At 58.2% G+C, this 15,150-nt stretch overlaps 1 protein-coding gene across 4 annotated transcripts in view; it reads left to right on the plus strand.

Annotated features, from left to right (window-relative positions):
• The first annotated feature begins 650 nt into the window (after window positions 1–650).
• The window catches only part of SLC29A1 (solute carrier family 29 member 1 (Augustine blood group)), a 32,952-nt gene continuing 18,452 nt past the window's right edge, over window positions 651–15,150 (plus strand). Inside the window, exons 1-3 of one of the 4 annotated variants that reach the window (XM_064445985.1) lie at window positions 651–778; window positions 2,396–2,530; window positions 6,278–6,443. The gene's annotated coding sequence lies outside the window, so the exon portion shown is untranslated. Of the gene's footprint in view, window positions 779–2,395; window positions 2,531–6,277; window positions 6,444–10,842; window positions 10,902–15,150 lie in introns of those variants that run through there. The other 3 variants (XM_064445986.1, XM_064445989.1, XM_064445987.1) reach the window with 3 other exon arrangements.

Here is a 15,150-nt window from a genome sequence, read left to right on the forward strand (position 1 = left end):
GAGGGGGTCTGGCTCCAAGACCCCCTTCGCCGAGCCAAGGACTTGCTCCCCATTTTGGCAGCACAGCAGTCCTGCTGCAAGGTCACCCGTCAGCCAGGGGCCTGTGCTGAGCTCCCAGAGCCATCACCCACTGCCTCGCTCCCCCAGCCCAGGGGACAGAAGTCTGGGACCCCATCCAGGACCTAGGGCTTTCCAGTCCTGTGGCTGCAAGGAGGGTTTGGAGCCTGGCCCCACTGCAGGAGGGGAGTGAAGGGGCGGAGCAGCAGTTCCAGGGCTGCCTGTCAGCACCCTGTCCTTCTTGCCTGGGCAAACTCACAGCACAGCAATGCCCCCCTCCCGGGCAGGGTCCCCCCAGGAGGGCACAGGGGCAGGAAGGGCAGCCATCTGCTCCAGGAGGAGGGGAGGCACTGGGAAAAGCCAGAGTATGGAACATCCCTGTGCCAGAGCTGCAGCAGCAGAGCGACCCCAGCAGCATCCCTCTTGCAGATGTGGGTGCTGCAGCTGGGGGGCCCGGGGGCAGAGCGGGGTGCGAGCCAGGGTTAGACAGGGGTGGGAGCAGCAGGCTGCAGCGCTGGTGGCACCGGGGTCGGCCCTGGGCTGGGGCTGAGGGCTGTCCTGCACCCATCTGCCCTGTGTCCTTGACGTGGCAGGCAGCGCGCTAGGACCTGGCAAGCCCCAGGCAGGCATTGCCGGCAGCGCTCTGGCAGAACGGTGCGGGATCCTGCCATGTCAATCGGCAGCACCGCGGGAAGAAGCCTGCCGGCTCTGGAAAACACATGTAAGCAAGCGTGGGAGTGCCCCGGGGCACCCTGGTCCGGGCAGGAGCTGCAGAGGGGTGCTGCACCCCAGGAGCGGGGATGTGGTGGCCGGAGGGCTGGGGACTGCTGCCCCAGGCTGTAAACAGGGCACCGGGTTAAGGGCTGGTGCCAGCTGCCACGGGAGTGGGTGGGAGCTGGGGCAGAGCAGGGATCCCGGCAGCGGTGGCAGTTGTGCTCCAGGGAAGCCCAGGTACCCGTCCCGTGGCGGTGCAGGTCAGCTGGGGTTGGGGTGCTGGGAGGTGACACCAACGGGTGCTTTGACCCCAGTGTGCTTGCACCTGCACTCCTGCCTATGCTGGGTGCTGCTGCCTTCCCCTCCTCCTCCAGGACCCCCCATGGGGCTGGGCAGGGGACCTGTCAGGGGAGATATGGCTGGCACCAGGACATATGGGGCGGCAAATGTCTCCCACTTACGCTCCCCTGGCACCAGCTGAGTAAGGTGTTTAGTTTCCTTTCCCATAGGGTTGTCACCCCAGGACCGGCATGGGCCCCTCTGCCAGCCCCTGTCAGCTTCTTGTGTCAGTCCTAGCCTTCCCTGAGTGCTGGCTGTCTCCCTGCCCCGCCAGTCCCATATGTTCCTGTACAGCCTCCTGGGGTGCCCACACTCCAGGGGACATGCCAGGGAGCCCTCCCTGTTCCTGGAGGTCCTGGGGCTGTACCACTCCTCGCCTCTAAGAAGCAGCTGAGGCTTCTTCTATAGCCCTGTCTCAGACCCTTTGTCCCCATGGCCGGGCACTCTCCCATGACCCTTTCTATTTGTAGGCTGACTGCTGAGAGCTGGGAGCCCGCCCTCCGCCCTTGCACTATTACCCATCTAGCTCTTTCCTCCCTAGGCTCCATTCCCCAGCTGCCCTCAGCGTGATTTGGCCCAGAGCAGAGGTCCCGGGTGCCCCTGGGGCCTGAGGCTTAGCCTGAGGCTTGTTTGCAGGAGCCTGACCTCGCGTGCAGGGGAGAGCGAGAGAGGAAGGTACAGGCAGCGCAGGGTTCATGGCATGGCCCTTGCCCTGGCAGCCGTGGTGCCTCTCAAGGTCAGGGCTGCTCTGCTGCTCTGGTGAAGGTCTCACACAAGAGGTGAGAGAAGAGGGTCTGCGCCACTGTTCCTATTCCTCCCATGCCCTGGTGCTGCCTCAGGGGGAAAATGGGCTCTGGTGGGGCCGTGATATATATGGAAAGGTAGAGAGTGAGGCAAGCTGGCACAGCTGGGTGGTAGGAGATAGTGAAAAGCATCTGTCAGTGTCCCCAGGCCTGTTCAGGAAAGATGATGGAGGATGCACTGAAGGAGCAAGGCCAAGTGCTGCTGCTGGTCTGCTTGCATTGCACCAGCTGTCGCATGCACAGGCATATAAGAAGCCCCTGCTCCCTGCCAGGACTGACTGGAGCATCCCTAAAGGCAAGCTGGGAGGTACTGGGAGCAGTGGGACCAGAGATGCGGGCAGCAGCAGCAGGGCAGTTTGTCCTGCATCAGAGCAGGCAGCTCTGACCTGAGCTGCTGGCAGCAATGAGCCACTCTGGGGTTTACTGGGAAGCCAGGCTTTTGTGGAGCTATTTTGCATTTCGAGAAGCCTGGCTTTTTGCAGGGATCCCAGCACCTCCATGATTACATCTACAAAGGAGAGCCAGCACCAGCACTGCTGGGCACCGTGCAGCAGCTGAGCCCTGCCATGAAGCTTCCCAGCTCTGCCATCCCAGGACGCAGCACTACTGAAAGCCAGGTGAGGCTTTCCCACCTGCTTGCATCCGCTGGAGATGGCAGGTCCTGCAGGGAGAGTGGAGAAGGCAGGGAAGAGCTGATCCCTGCAGCTTCTCCTCGGAAGGGGGTTCTTCATGGGAAGCCAGCCACAGCTGTTGTCAGGGCTGACTTTCCCCTTCTGGCTTGTCAGAAAGGAGATTTACTGAGTCTGGGTCGCAGTGTTATCAGAGCAGGCTGTGTTTCCCCGGAGACTGACTGAGTCCCCACCAGCTGAGTATGGGTGTGTGGAGTCAGCCTCAGGCCATGAGCCCCTGGGAGGGTAGTGCCAGGATCCCCTTTTGTCCCTATGGCACTTGGCAGAGGCGCAAAGATGCTCCTGGCTGCCTTATAGTCCAGGTCAGCGGGGAGAAGCAGGCAAGCTCTTTCTGAGAAGTGGGATACACCAAGGAGGTGTGCCTCATACTGTACCTGTCCCATCCCATCCCATCCCTGTGAGACTCAAGGCTCACAGGGGACCAGCCAGGACCCCTTTCTCTGCCCCGCAGGATAAGTGTCATGCTCAGGGAGACTGTCACTGTGTTGCGTCCTCATATGATCCATCCTGCGTGACAGCAGGACCCTGAAATCTGCTTCCTAACACCGCTGCTCTTCTGCATGGTATATTACTTACTACAGGCAAATGCTGCCCTGCTCCTTTTCACTGCCTTCAATCCAAGAGCAGGAGCTTCTACCCTTAGACTTCCCTGCTTACACCCCACATTTTCTGGCTGTTGCCCATCCCCAGCCATGGGTTAACTCTGCGGCATAGCCATGTGTTAGCACAGCACACACCACAAGCCCTCCAAATTGCTGCCCACACTTTGGGGTGCCTGGTCCCACATTGCCCACACAGCTCCCAGTGTCAGCGATACCCCCATCTCCCTGCTCCAGCCCACTGCCTCCTCATCCTCACGGTGGGCCTGGGGTCCCAGCGCTCGGGCCCTTGCCCACCCTTCACTAGCCCCTGCTCGAGGGGTGGCTTGGGACGATTCCTGTCTCAGAAAGGCCAGATCCTCTCCTACCAGCCATCAGCTCCCCACTTTCGGGAGCACACTACTGCTGTGCTACCCCCGCCGCTTTCCCACCCTCCCTCCCGAATGCCGCGGAGCCACCTAAGCTCATAGGCCTGCTAAGCCCTTCCCCGTGGGCTCCCCGGTCACGGGAGGGGGGCCCGCAGCTGCCGGCCGCCCACCCGGGGGCCCTCCGCCCCGACGTGCCCGCCGCGGGGGGGGGGGGGGGCTGCGCCGGGTTGCCGCCAGCAGGGGGCAGCACCGGCCCGCCGCCTCGCGGCTGTGAGCGCGTGGGTGGTCTGCCGCTGCGCCGGGGGGTCCCCAGCAGAGCCCCCAGCAGAGCCCCCAGCGCACCCCCCGGCACAGACCCTCTCGGGGTCAGGCGGCTTTGCAGCAAGGGCGGGCAGTGGCCAGAAGCAGGTGCCTCCCCTCTGCGGACAGACAAACTCTGCCAGGACCCACCCTGGCAGCATAAATGTGGGGCACTGCAGGCTCCCAGCAGTGTCCCCCAGCCCCAAGCGTGAGGGGAGCAGGGCACCCCTCGCCCCCCGCGAGGGTTTCCTCCTCCCCAGGCAGTGTTAGTGCATCCTCTGCCCACCGGTGGATGTTCGGTTTTGCAGAGGGGCTGAGAGAAGGAGGGCAGTCACTTGGGTGATGCCTGGCAGCCAGGCTGATCGTCATGGGTTTGGCCTGCCCTTCCTTTGATGTCTCGTGGTTTCACTCAGCCAGGTGGCCTGGGGGCTGCATTTTGGCCTGGGAACCAGTGGAAGCATGACTGGCGAGGAGGGGAAATGATGAACAGCTAGTACTGTTGGAAGCTGTGGGAAAGGGCCTTCCTGGAGACCTCCCTGCGGGATGTTTGGGAGCATTCAGCCACAGCTCCACTGCCGATTTGCCCACGGGGCAAAGCATGACGGGATGGGCTTAGTCTCTAAACAGGATTTAGTCAGCCGTGCCAGACGTTTGCACAGAGCTGAATTCCTCCATGCCAGCCAGCAACTGTTGGGCTGGGCACTGATCAGGGCCAGCACAGCCGTGACAGCTCCTGGGGCTGTGCTTGGAGCCCTTGTCTCTGCAGGTGGCCACATGCCATGGCCCCTGTGGTGCTGGTGGCCACAGAGGCGCCTGGGGAGGGGGCTGGCTGGGAGAGCAAGCGTACATCTTGCCCCTGGCCTGCCATGCAGGGTGGGCAGCCTCCGGCTGCAGCAGCACTCCCTGAGAGCCAGAACATGGCTCTGCCCACTGCCACCAAGCTGCCTTGGGAAGGCTGATGGGCAGCCATGGCTTCAGGCTATCCCTTTGAGGGTAGGATGCAGCCATCCTCCAGAAAGGCTTCTTCTGCCTTTTAGATGGAACTTGTAGATCTAGGGAGCCACTGGGTACCTGGCTCTGCTGGAGCATGGATGGGAGTGGTACCACACAGCAGCTGCCATCCCCCTTTCAACTGCCAGATTCCCTCATTCCCAGCTGCCCGCAGCTCCCCTGTGGTTTACGAGAGTGGCTGAGTGCCAGCCGGCTTCTTCCTCAATGGTTCGGCTCCATCGCGGGAGGTTGGTGCTGCCAGCCAAAAAGTGGGATGTGCCCCCAGTACTGGTTCAATGGGCCGGATGACCTTGACTATAGTGTGGCTTCCTCCACCCATGCCAGCTCCATCCTCTGCCAAGGACACCCAGTGTGAGACCATGACAGGGTGACACTGGGTGCTCTGAGTGGCCCATGCCCTGAGGCTGCCATTTCCCAATGCCACAGGGTGTTCCTGCCCACCACTGTGCCAGGGGTTAACCCAGGCTCCTCCAGTACGAGTGGGAGCCTGCACTGTATGTCTTGAGTTTACCCAGGTCTCAGCTTGGCCCCTGGCAGGTGGAAACTGCCTGTTGCAGGGGTAACTTTTCACCCTTGGCTGGTGGCTGCACAGTTGTCACTCAGTAAGTAGCCACCCACCAACTCCAGGGCTAACTGGTGTCATTAGGCAGCAAGGGCTTGTAAGAGTAAGTAAATGGGCACTTGGAGCTGGGGAGAGGGCAGCAGTGGTGCAGGGAGGGAGGGAAGATGTGCACAGTGTGGGGTGGGGGGAGTCAGAGGGATGGGGATGGAGGAGGGAGGGATTGCTGCGGGAAGGAGCATGCCCAGGAGGTGATGGGGACGGGACACTCTCAGCAGTGGCTTGGGTAGAAGGGTTTGGTCCCCCCCAGCCTGCCAGCTGGGAGATGCCCCGTGTCCCAGAGATGCTGCTGCACCACGGGGCACCAGGCCCTCCCTTCTTGCAGTGTGAGTGGCTGGAGCTTGACTGGACCACACTGCCCATGCCAGCCCCCGGGAGCCCTGTGGGCACCCCAGGCCCCTTGCTGAGCTGTGCCCGCCTGGTGGACAATAGGGTTTGTTTCTGCTTAACCAGCTGGAAAATACCCACGGCCCCGCCACTGGGCTGGAGGCACTGGGGCTGAGGCCTTTCCCTGCCGCAACTCTGGGCCATTTGCTCACTGGAGCTACGAGTGCTTTGTGGGTAGTGGTGTCACCCTGTTGCATCTCGGTGTTACCAGCAAGGGGGATGCTGAGCGTGGGGAGGCAGTGGGGCCCATCAGCCAGCGAGTACCTCCCTCTCCCCTGCATCTCCTTGCAGGTTTTCACCCAGAGCTGCTCCTGTGCTGGCAGCAAGCTCCTGCTGCCCTCAACTCACTAGTGACGAAGTCGCAGACCCCTGCCTGACTTTATCCCGGCAGGTTGGGCTGTGTGAGGAAGCAGAGGGACGGCGGGGCACTGGAGATCTGCGTGGCTCCCTGTGAGTGGTGACGTGCCCAGCTGGATTGCCGTGCCATAGGCAGAGCTCGGGAGGGGATCGCAGCCCACTCCTTCCCCACCTCGCCCCAGCCAGGCTCAGGCCACCAGGTGAGCATCATCTCCGCCCTGCCACCTCTCATCCCAAAATGCAGGGCAGGGCACTGAGATCCCAGGGGGTCACCATCATGAGCCCCACAAGCAATGACCGGAGAACTTCCACCTCAAAAAGGGTCTGCCAGCAGCTGTGCAGTCAGGACCCTGCTCCAGGGTCAGCCAGAGCTGGTGAGGGAACAACAAAACTAAAATGGTCCCTGAGCCATTTGCTGATGTCAGCAACAGGCTGAGATGCTTTGTTGACTATCAAAGCATCCAGGATCATTGCAGTCTCATTATAACTGGATTCCCAGGAGCCTGGAGTGTTCGTTACACACACACACACACACACACACACACCCCCTTGGCTAACAGGTTAATAACCTGCTGGCACTTGACAGAGGTCCAGCATCTTCTGTGTTTCCCTCCATGCGACTGATTAAAATGTCCCTTTCCCAATCCGGCTATGCTCTGCTGCCTTGTCACACGTGCAGAGAATTGGATACAGCTACTAATCTGCTTGCCACCCCACTCCTGCCTGCTGGCTTGGCCTTTTAAGCACACTGGCTCTCTGTTTCTCTGCTCAGCAGTGCTGAGGGCTGGTGCAGAGGCTCTCTGAGCTGAGCCACCTGTGCCTTCCTTGGGAATGGGGTGGGCAGTGCCCAATGGAGGGAAACGCTGTCACTGTGGGTCATGCTTGCAAAGGGAAGGGCAGTTTTGCAATGGAAGGGGGAGCTGGATGGCATGCAGCCCCCTGACCTCAGCCCTCCCGCAGATACTAAGTGCCTGCAAATGCTGTCTAGCTCCTCAGGCCCTAAAACTCGAGTATTGCCCAGAAAGCATGGAAAATATTCCTTCAGCTCATATGATGCATTACCCACAGCCTGGAATAAATCTCCCTTTTGCTGTTGCTTTCCAAACCAGCTGTTTATTTGCTTTCCCTTTTTGGATTTCATTGCTTTAGCTGAAGCAGGGAATTGCTACAAGGGGTGGGAAAAGAAAAGCTTTTGTGAAAGGTTTGGCAGCAAGCGTCTCTAAAGGGAGAATGTTTCACCTGTTTGGTCTACATATTACACACAAGTTTTGAGCAGAGTGTACAACTTGGGCTCCAGGTGACAGTGTCGCAATGCCTGCAGCGCATATTTGAGGTTTCAGAAAGAAAACTCAAAGGGCTGGGCAGCTTGAGCCCCATCAACATGTCCTGGGAGCATGCCCGTGGAGCTCCAAGCCTTATGTAAGGGAGAGGCTTTGCTGGCTGTCTTCCTCCGGGAAAGCAGGGCTCTGCCTTCTCCCTTTGCTCTGGGGAAGCAATCTGCCAACAGAAGCAGCATATTTTGGCACTGTGCTGCTGCTTTGGGGATGGAGAGGGTGGAAAAGAAACAAGCCCCCGGGCTTTCCTCGAGGCTGCCTTTTCTCCTTGCCCAAATTACACAGGGGAGAAAGACCTAGCTCTGTGTTATACTGGTGTTGTACAGTGGTGGGCCTGGTACCAATGCTGGGCAAAGCACCAGCTGTTTCCAGTTTGGATCAGAAACTGTTTCCGTAGCTGTTTGTTCTTCTGGGAGGCTTGTTGTTATACTCACAAAAGCCAACACAATAACATGGGAGTCACTTGGGAGCAGAGGGCTCTGCAAAGGTAACACATCCCATCAAGATGAAGCAAGGCAGCTTGGCCCTTCAGCAAGGGCTTGTGTTTGCGGGGCGATGAGTGAGTTGTCACCGGCCTTGTGACTTGACACCTTCCCTCACAGAGGAGGTGTCGTCCCCCTGAGACCACACACTGGCATTGGTATCATGCAGCCCAAGGACCGTGCATCACTCTTGAGGGTGGATGTGCTCCCCAGGGGGCTGAAGGCCGTCTCCCAGGACGAGACCCTTTGGTGAAATCTCCTCTGTCCTGCACCAGCCAGGATTTTAATGGATACTCTCTCCCAGCCTTGGCTTTTTGGACTCCACGGTGTCTTACTCGTTCCTGGTCTCCTGCTTGCGTGACGGAAGGCATCGTTAGAGCCTGTCCTGCGAGTCAGTAGCGGGTGGGAGTGCAGGTCTACATGCGGAGAAGCAGCCAGAGGCCTGCACTGTACTTAGGAGGTAGAAGCTGCCTTTCTCCTTGCCTCCCCTCAGGTATGCCACTGGCCTCCCGTCTGCCTGCGGTCACCGGTGGCTGCAACGCTGTTCCAGCACTAATGGATTTCAAACCCCATGTGCCCACTGAGAGACAGCTCTACTGAGAGATGTTGATTCCAGTGCTCGGGAGTGGCTGTGCAGACAGGACCAGAGCGGTGAATTAGAGAACATTTAATCCCGTACTTTGGGGATGGTAAGTGCTACGCACCCCACTGCTGAAAGCCTGGGGTGAGGCAGCAGCTACACCCACCCCATCCTGAAGTGGAGACTTCCTGGAATATGCAGCCCAAGGTAAATTTTGTGGTGTTTCTCCTCCTGATGGGGTCTGAGGCCCTTAATGGTGTTGAGGGCCTTGTCCTGGCTTCTGGAAGCATGGTGGTGGTTCGGCTGGGCATCGCTGGTCTAGACCCAGTGCCTGGGAGTCCCTGGGGGATTGGTTCCTGCAGCTTTTAGCGTGTGGTAAAGTTGGAGCTTATATAGAAAAATAAAATTGTAGTGATGCTCAAATTTTAGCTCAATGCTGCTGAGCAGCAAGTGTGGACATCTCAAGGGGAAACATGGGGCCTGAGGTGCTACAGCATCAATGTCCCGGGGACTTCCATGGGGGCTCATAGGGCTCCACAGGTGACAGCACAGCACATCTCAAACCTAGAGAGGAGGTGGCGTGAGACATCCCAAAGCAGGCGACCTTGCTCTTCTGTTTTGCTTTTTTTCCTCTGCCTAATTTGAAGTGATCTTTGTTCCTGTTTTTACCTTTATGCTGGGGTAGAAGGAGGGAAGGAAGAGGAGAGGGAGAGAGAGGGGGAGAGGAGGTTTTGTCTGTGTTGCAGCTCACCCAGAAGACAACCTTCCAGATCGGAAAGGCTTAGGCAAAGTAGGCTGAAGAAAAGCAGGCCTACAGCTTGGATCCATCATTGCCTGGGAGATGCACCAAGCTTAATTGGAGATGGAAGCTTTTACATTTAATTTGATCTGATATGATTCTGTGATTTAAGAGAAGAGCCTCCTGTCTTATTATCTGACAGCATTGTCTGCTGCTCACTTCATGTTGTCAGTGCACCCTGCTATCTGAGCCCAGAAACCCATAACCACGAGTATCTACCACCAGGACAGAGAGGTTCAGTGGCAAAGGCTGTTACCAAGCAGGACGGCGAAGAAGTTGCTTCCTGAGGGTGACGCTCCTCAGTGTCATCATTGTGTGTCAAAAAGCACTGGCACCTGTCTCATCCCTGTCCCCCCTGCCTTTTTCTCAGACTTTGGGGACATCTGCTTACGTGGCAATGTTTTGCGGGGCTGTCTTAAAATAGAAGCTCAGTGCTTGGATTCTGCAGGGAGATGTGTGACAGAGATCATCTCACTGAGAGATAGCGAGCATGGGAATCTGCCAGAGCATTTGGGGATGTTTTAACTTCTGGTTTTAATTTCTAACCCAAACGATCACTGTCTGCAGAGAATTTTCTGAGGCTGTTTATTAATGGAGCAAGTGCTTTCGTAGTCAAAGCTGCTGCAGGGACTTCCTGGTGCCCCTGCCTGCCTCTGCATGGTGTATGTGAATGGAGAGAGCTGAGCAGGGCCCTGTACTCCCCGCAGAAGTACCCTGAAACACGAAGCTACATAAAAATGGTTGCTACAGACCGTTTAACCACCTGGATGTGAGGTTGAATTCAGCTGCACTCCCGTTTGCTGCAGGACAAAGTACCCTGAGTCCTGCTGCGCCTTCATGCTTAAGCAAAACAACAGGCTTTTATCACAGCAGAGTAGATATCTGTTCTGGAGAGCTGGGAGCCTGGAGATGGGTAGCCTGAAAATAAACAGTTTAGAGTCCACACCTGCCCTTTGGATACTGGATATATGCGGTAATTATATCCTCTGGATACAGGGGAATTGCTAAATCTCAGAGGGGTCTGCGCATTGTCTGCCTTCCTGGGTAGCACCACCATGAATGCGCAGTGCAAAAAAGCTGTCTTCAATCCTCTCCGCATCCCAACATAGTTTTATATACATACACATACACACACACACACCCCCACACCCCCACACACACACCCATGTATACAGATGGGGGGGTGAGTGTGTATATTTACACCCATAAGTGGTGACTGCCAGCAGAGAGGGTTTTTGTCTGAATTAGGATGCAGGGTGGGGGACACGCGATGGACCCAATCCACGCTCTATTTAGAGCCGTAATGTAACGTATAGCTCCCTTTAGAGCAGGGGTTTCCTCGCCGGCTGCGGGGCGTGGGGAAGCTCGGAAAGGGGGGGAGCCAGGGGCGGACAAGCCCAGAGAGGGCGGGAGCAGCGAGCGGCGCGGCGCGGCGCGGCGTGGCGCGGAGGAGCGCGGCGCAGGTGGGTTCCCCCGTGCGGTGGGTACCGCTGCCCGCGGGGGGTCGCGGCGCCCCTTACCCGTTTTCCCTCCGGGGCGCGGCGGGGGAGAAGGGAAAAGCCGCCGCCTCCCCCACGCGGGAACCGCGTGGCGCTGAAGGCGGCAAAAAGAAGAGGAGGAGTTTGCGAGGCGCGGGGGGAAGGAGCTGGTTTCCCGTCTGCATGGGGGACAGAAGGCGCCGGAGCCTGCAAGGAGCGGGGGGCAGCGGGGGCCCCCATATTTAACCTATTGGCTCACAGTCGCTGAGCTTGCGACCCTCCACCCCTCCCGGCTCCCACCGAGGCTCCTAGCAGCTTTGAAAAGCCGCTAGTGGGTTCCCCACGCACCCGGCAGCTTTGAAACGCTGCAAGGAGCCTCGGTGGGGGCTGGGGGTGTTTGCAAGCTCGGGATCCGGCGCCGCGGCGGTGGGGGGCGGCGTGTGGGTCTCGGCTCGGGGCGATGCACAGATGCTGCCTTTTGGGAATGGGGGTGGGGGAAGTGGGGGGGGGGGGGGGGGGGGGATGTGGTTTCTTTCTCCCTGCCTCGCACGACAACTCCAAATCCCCTAAAGCAGAGCAGCCAGCCTGGGGTTTTGGGGATGCAAAGCGCAGTGATGCTCTGATGCCTGGGACGGAGGACTTCACCGAGGGGTTTGTGCAGCGGTCCTCCGGCTGCAGGGATGTGCATCTCTGCTGGGGACACATGTGCGCGCACGACAGCGGCTGCTGCTGCGCCACAGCACGTTGTGAGCACCCGCTGGAAGGTGCGTGGGCTGGGCACCATGTGCCGCTCTGAAGCAGCAGGGCAGAGCCCCCTTGGCTGGCTGTAAAGCCGCTGGTCCGGGGTTGCTCCAGGTCCTGCTCAAGAAAATGCTCCGATTTGGCTGTGGGATGTTATGGAAGATTTCAGTAAGCGTTTCTTTCCACTCCTGGGCAAACCAGCTGCATTAACAGAGAGCACTGTCCAAGCAGGACTGCTGAGAGCTCCACGAGGAGCCGTTTTGTGCTGTCCTCCCCACTCCTATATTTAATTCTGAGCTTCTAGTTAGATCTGAGCCTCTCACCCCTGCTAGGTGCTAATACTGCCAGACCAACACAGTCCCTGCCTGTAGTCACCACCACTCCCATCTGCCTCTCAGGAAGAGGCTGTGGAGCTGCGGGCTGTGTGGGAAGGCAGCAGCGGCCAAGCCCTGGGGCTGTGGGATCACAGACAAGTGAGCCTGTATCCTTGAGCCTAGTAGATTCCCCAGGGCTAGGGGCTGCAGGAGGAATTAATGCAGCTGTTGGCCACAGCTGGATGTGCTTCTCAGCTGCTCCGAAGCAGGAAGCAGCCCAATGGCCCCTCAGTTGCCTGTTGCGAGCGGACACAATTGAGGGACTATTGTGAATGCCGACATGGGAAATCTCACTCCCCTCCTGCACCACATCCCGGCTTGGTGGCATCGTTTCCGCTCGTCAGCCCCTGCAAGAGACCAGACAGGCTCGGGCTCTCTTGAGCCTGCCTTCACTACAAAGCTATCTCAGGATGTGACTAGGCAGGTGTGCTTTTCTCTTGGGTTCACTCATTGTCTGAGTGTGGCTCATGGGCCATTGATAGTGCCATTGCAGCATGGACACCACATGTGTGCCCTCTGGAGTGCTCCTGCTGTTGCCTTTTGTTCCTGGAAAGGACAGGTAGGCTTGCTCTTGGCTCACTGAGGTGGTCTTCACAGAGCAGGGGTGCTTTCTTTATGGCACTGAGGGCTGTAACATAGGCCCCACAAGATGGTTTGCAGAATGGCTGTTCTCTCTCAGCTAGCACAGATGAGATGCGAGGGCCTGTGCTGTACCAGGTACCTGGAATGAAGAGGATGAAGAAATTCACTCCAGCCTGAACCGGCAAATGTAGTGCCAGCACACAGGGTGGTGTGGCACCGCCGTCCTGCAGTCATCCCTCTTCTCCCTTCCTCCCCAAGCTGTGTAATTAACTACTGGCATTGTTTCCCCATCATGGCATCCCTGCTCTCATTATCTTGGGCTGGGAGGTATTACTGAGCCTCTTCCTCTTTGAAGATGAGCCACGGGCTTTGTTCTTGCCCTGGCCTGACCTGTCTCCCTTCTTGTTGTGGTCTGGGGGGAAGCCAGGGCATGGAGGACAAGGCACCCATTCCTGTGCTGTACCTTCCTCACTCTGCCTGGCTCCTCTCCCAGCTCTGCTGGCAGGGGCAGGGCTGGGGACAAGCCTGTCGGGCCAGGGGGAGCCCAGGAGCACCTGCCTGCGCTGTCCAGATGGGAAGGCACCAGGCATGGGCTTTGGGAAGCCAACAAGCAGCCTCCAGTGCTTTCTCTAGGACAGCTGTAGATCTTGGTTGTTTTCGTCCAGAGTAACATCCAGGTCCTTGGCAAGTGTTAAGAAAACTGCAACACCCACTTTTATCAGCAGAGTGCTGTTTGCTTGCTGTCCTTGCCAGCTCAGTACCAAACCCACAGTGCAAACTCCACTCACCTCCCGCGCCTTCCTGAGCCCCCCCAGCACCTAGCTCTGCCCTGTGACTGGGGCTGCAGGACTGCTAGCTTTTGGGGTTGCATCTCTGTGCTAATTCGTACTCGTATGCCAGCAGCTCAGGCGCGAAGCACTGTGCAGAGCAAGCTACAGGCATTTGCAGATGGGCAGGAGTCAGGGTTTTAACAGCCACACAGCTATTAGGGTTTGATTAAGCAGTGCGATAAAGACTAAGTGCTTTCTAGGTTAGCAGCGTGCACGATGTGGGATGGGGAAAGAAGCATGTGGAGTAGGGGTAGACACTGGGTGGGTTTGATTACAGCACGACGTGTGGTCTGGAGGGACCCCACTGCACCCAGCTGAGGCTGCAGTGCAGCACTCCACCCCATCTCCCACTCCAGACTTCGCAGATGTGGACGGGGTTTGGCTGTACATGGGCTCTGGGGTCCCCGTGTGGGAGAGGAGCTGTGGTGCTGCATGAGGAACATGTACGAGGGTTGTTGCTCCTATGAGACTAAGGAAGCTGTTGTGTAGGGGTAGTGCTAGCCCTTTGTAACTTCATTGATGATGCTGGTGGTGTGAAGAATGTCACTGTTGTGACATTTTGGTCCTGCTTGGGCTTGGAGCAGGTTCTTCCCTGGTCTCACTGATCCCCAAGAAAGGGGAAGGTCAAAGCACGGGGTATGTGTGGCTGTCATGCACCATCCGTGACAGTAACTGGTGAGCCTGGCATTCCGGTTGCAGTGCTTGAGGCTTTCTTTCAGCCACTTAGTTAAGCCATGGGTGAGCACAGTCAGGCTTCATGTCCAGGAGACTGGTTTTTTTTGAGGCCAGAGGGGAGCAGAGACTATTTCTTGCCTGCTGGTTCATGCATTAGAAGCCAGCAGGAAATCAGGCAGATTTCTGCAGAGCCTTCTCACCTTCTTCCCACCACACCACTGCCAGTGGGATTTGTGTTAGCTAATTTCATTTACAACTTGTCTGATGGGAAAGCACCTCACTGTGAAATTTCCAGCTGGAAATTCATGGAGTGAGCGGACCAGGAAGCCACAGAGGGAGAAGGCAGGCAGGGGCTGGAGGTGGGGAAGAGCAAGACTGGGAGGGATGCGCTGGGTTGGGAGCAGCAGTGGGACTGGAGGGTCATGCAGTCATCCTCCCACCAGGCGAGCAGCCCACTACAGCCACGTACCAAGGCTGAGTCACAGCAGGAGAACCGGGTCATCAGCCTTGCTGTGTCGAGGGCAAGCCGAATGTGTATCAGCACCCCTGGACTGCCACTGAAATAGTCCCAGCCTCCTGCCAGGCTGAGAGGGAGAGGGGCATCCCGCCACCTGGGCTGTCCTGCTTGGCTTCTCCTGCTCTTGCCCATGCTGCAGCTCCGAGCGTGGTCCTCACACCTGCCTGGTTCATCACGCCTAGTACAGCCACGCACCAACGCCACGTGGGGACAGGGAGCCGACTTACACCTGTGGCTGAGGGTTGGCACGCCTGGAGGAGCTCAAAGACGGTGAGGGCTTTGGGGTGGGCAGCCCTGTTGGAGTTCTGCTACAGGTTTTCTTGTGGGAAACCCTTGTGAAAGGAGCTCCCTCCTTTTAAGCTTGGGGATTACCCCTGGAGAAGGCCTTGGGGAGGCAGAAGGGGCTGGTGGCACAGCTCCCTTCTTGGTTCTAGCCAGGGGCTCAGGGTTGAAGGAGCTGCCTGCCCTGCCTGCCCTGCCTTTGACAGACCTTGTTTTTTCCAGGCCTCAGGACC

Source organism: Phalacrocorax carbo, chromosome 3 (assembly GCF_963921805.1).
Source record: "Phalacrocorax carbo chromosome 3, bPhaCar2.1, whole genome shotgun sequence".
NCBI lineage: Eukaryota > Metazoa > Chordata > Aves > Suliformes > Phalacrocoracidae > Phalacrocorax > Phalacrocorax carbo.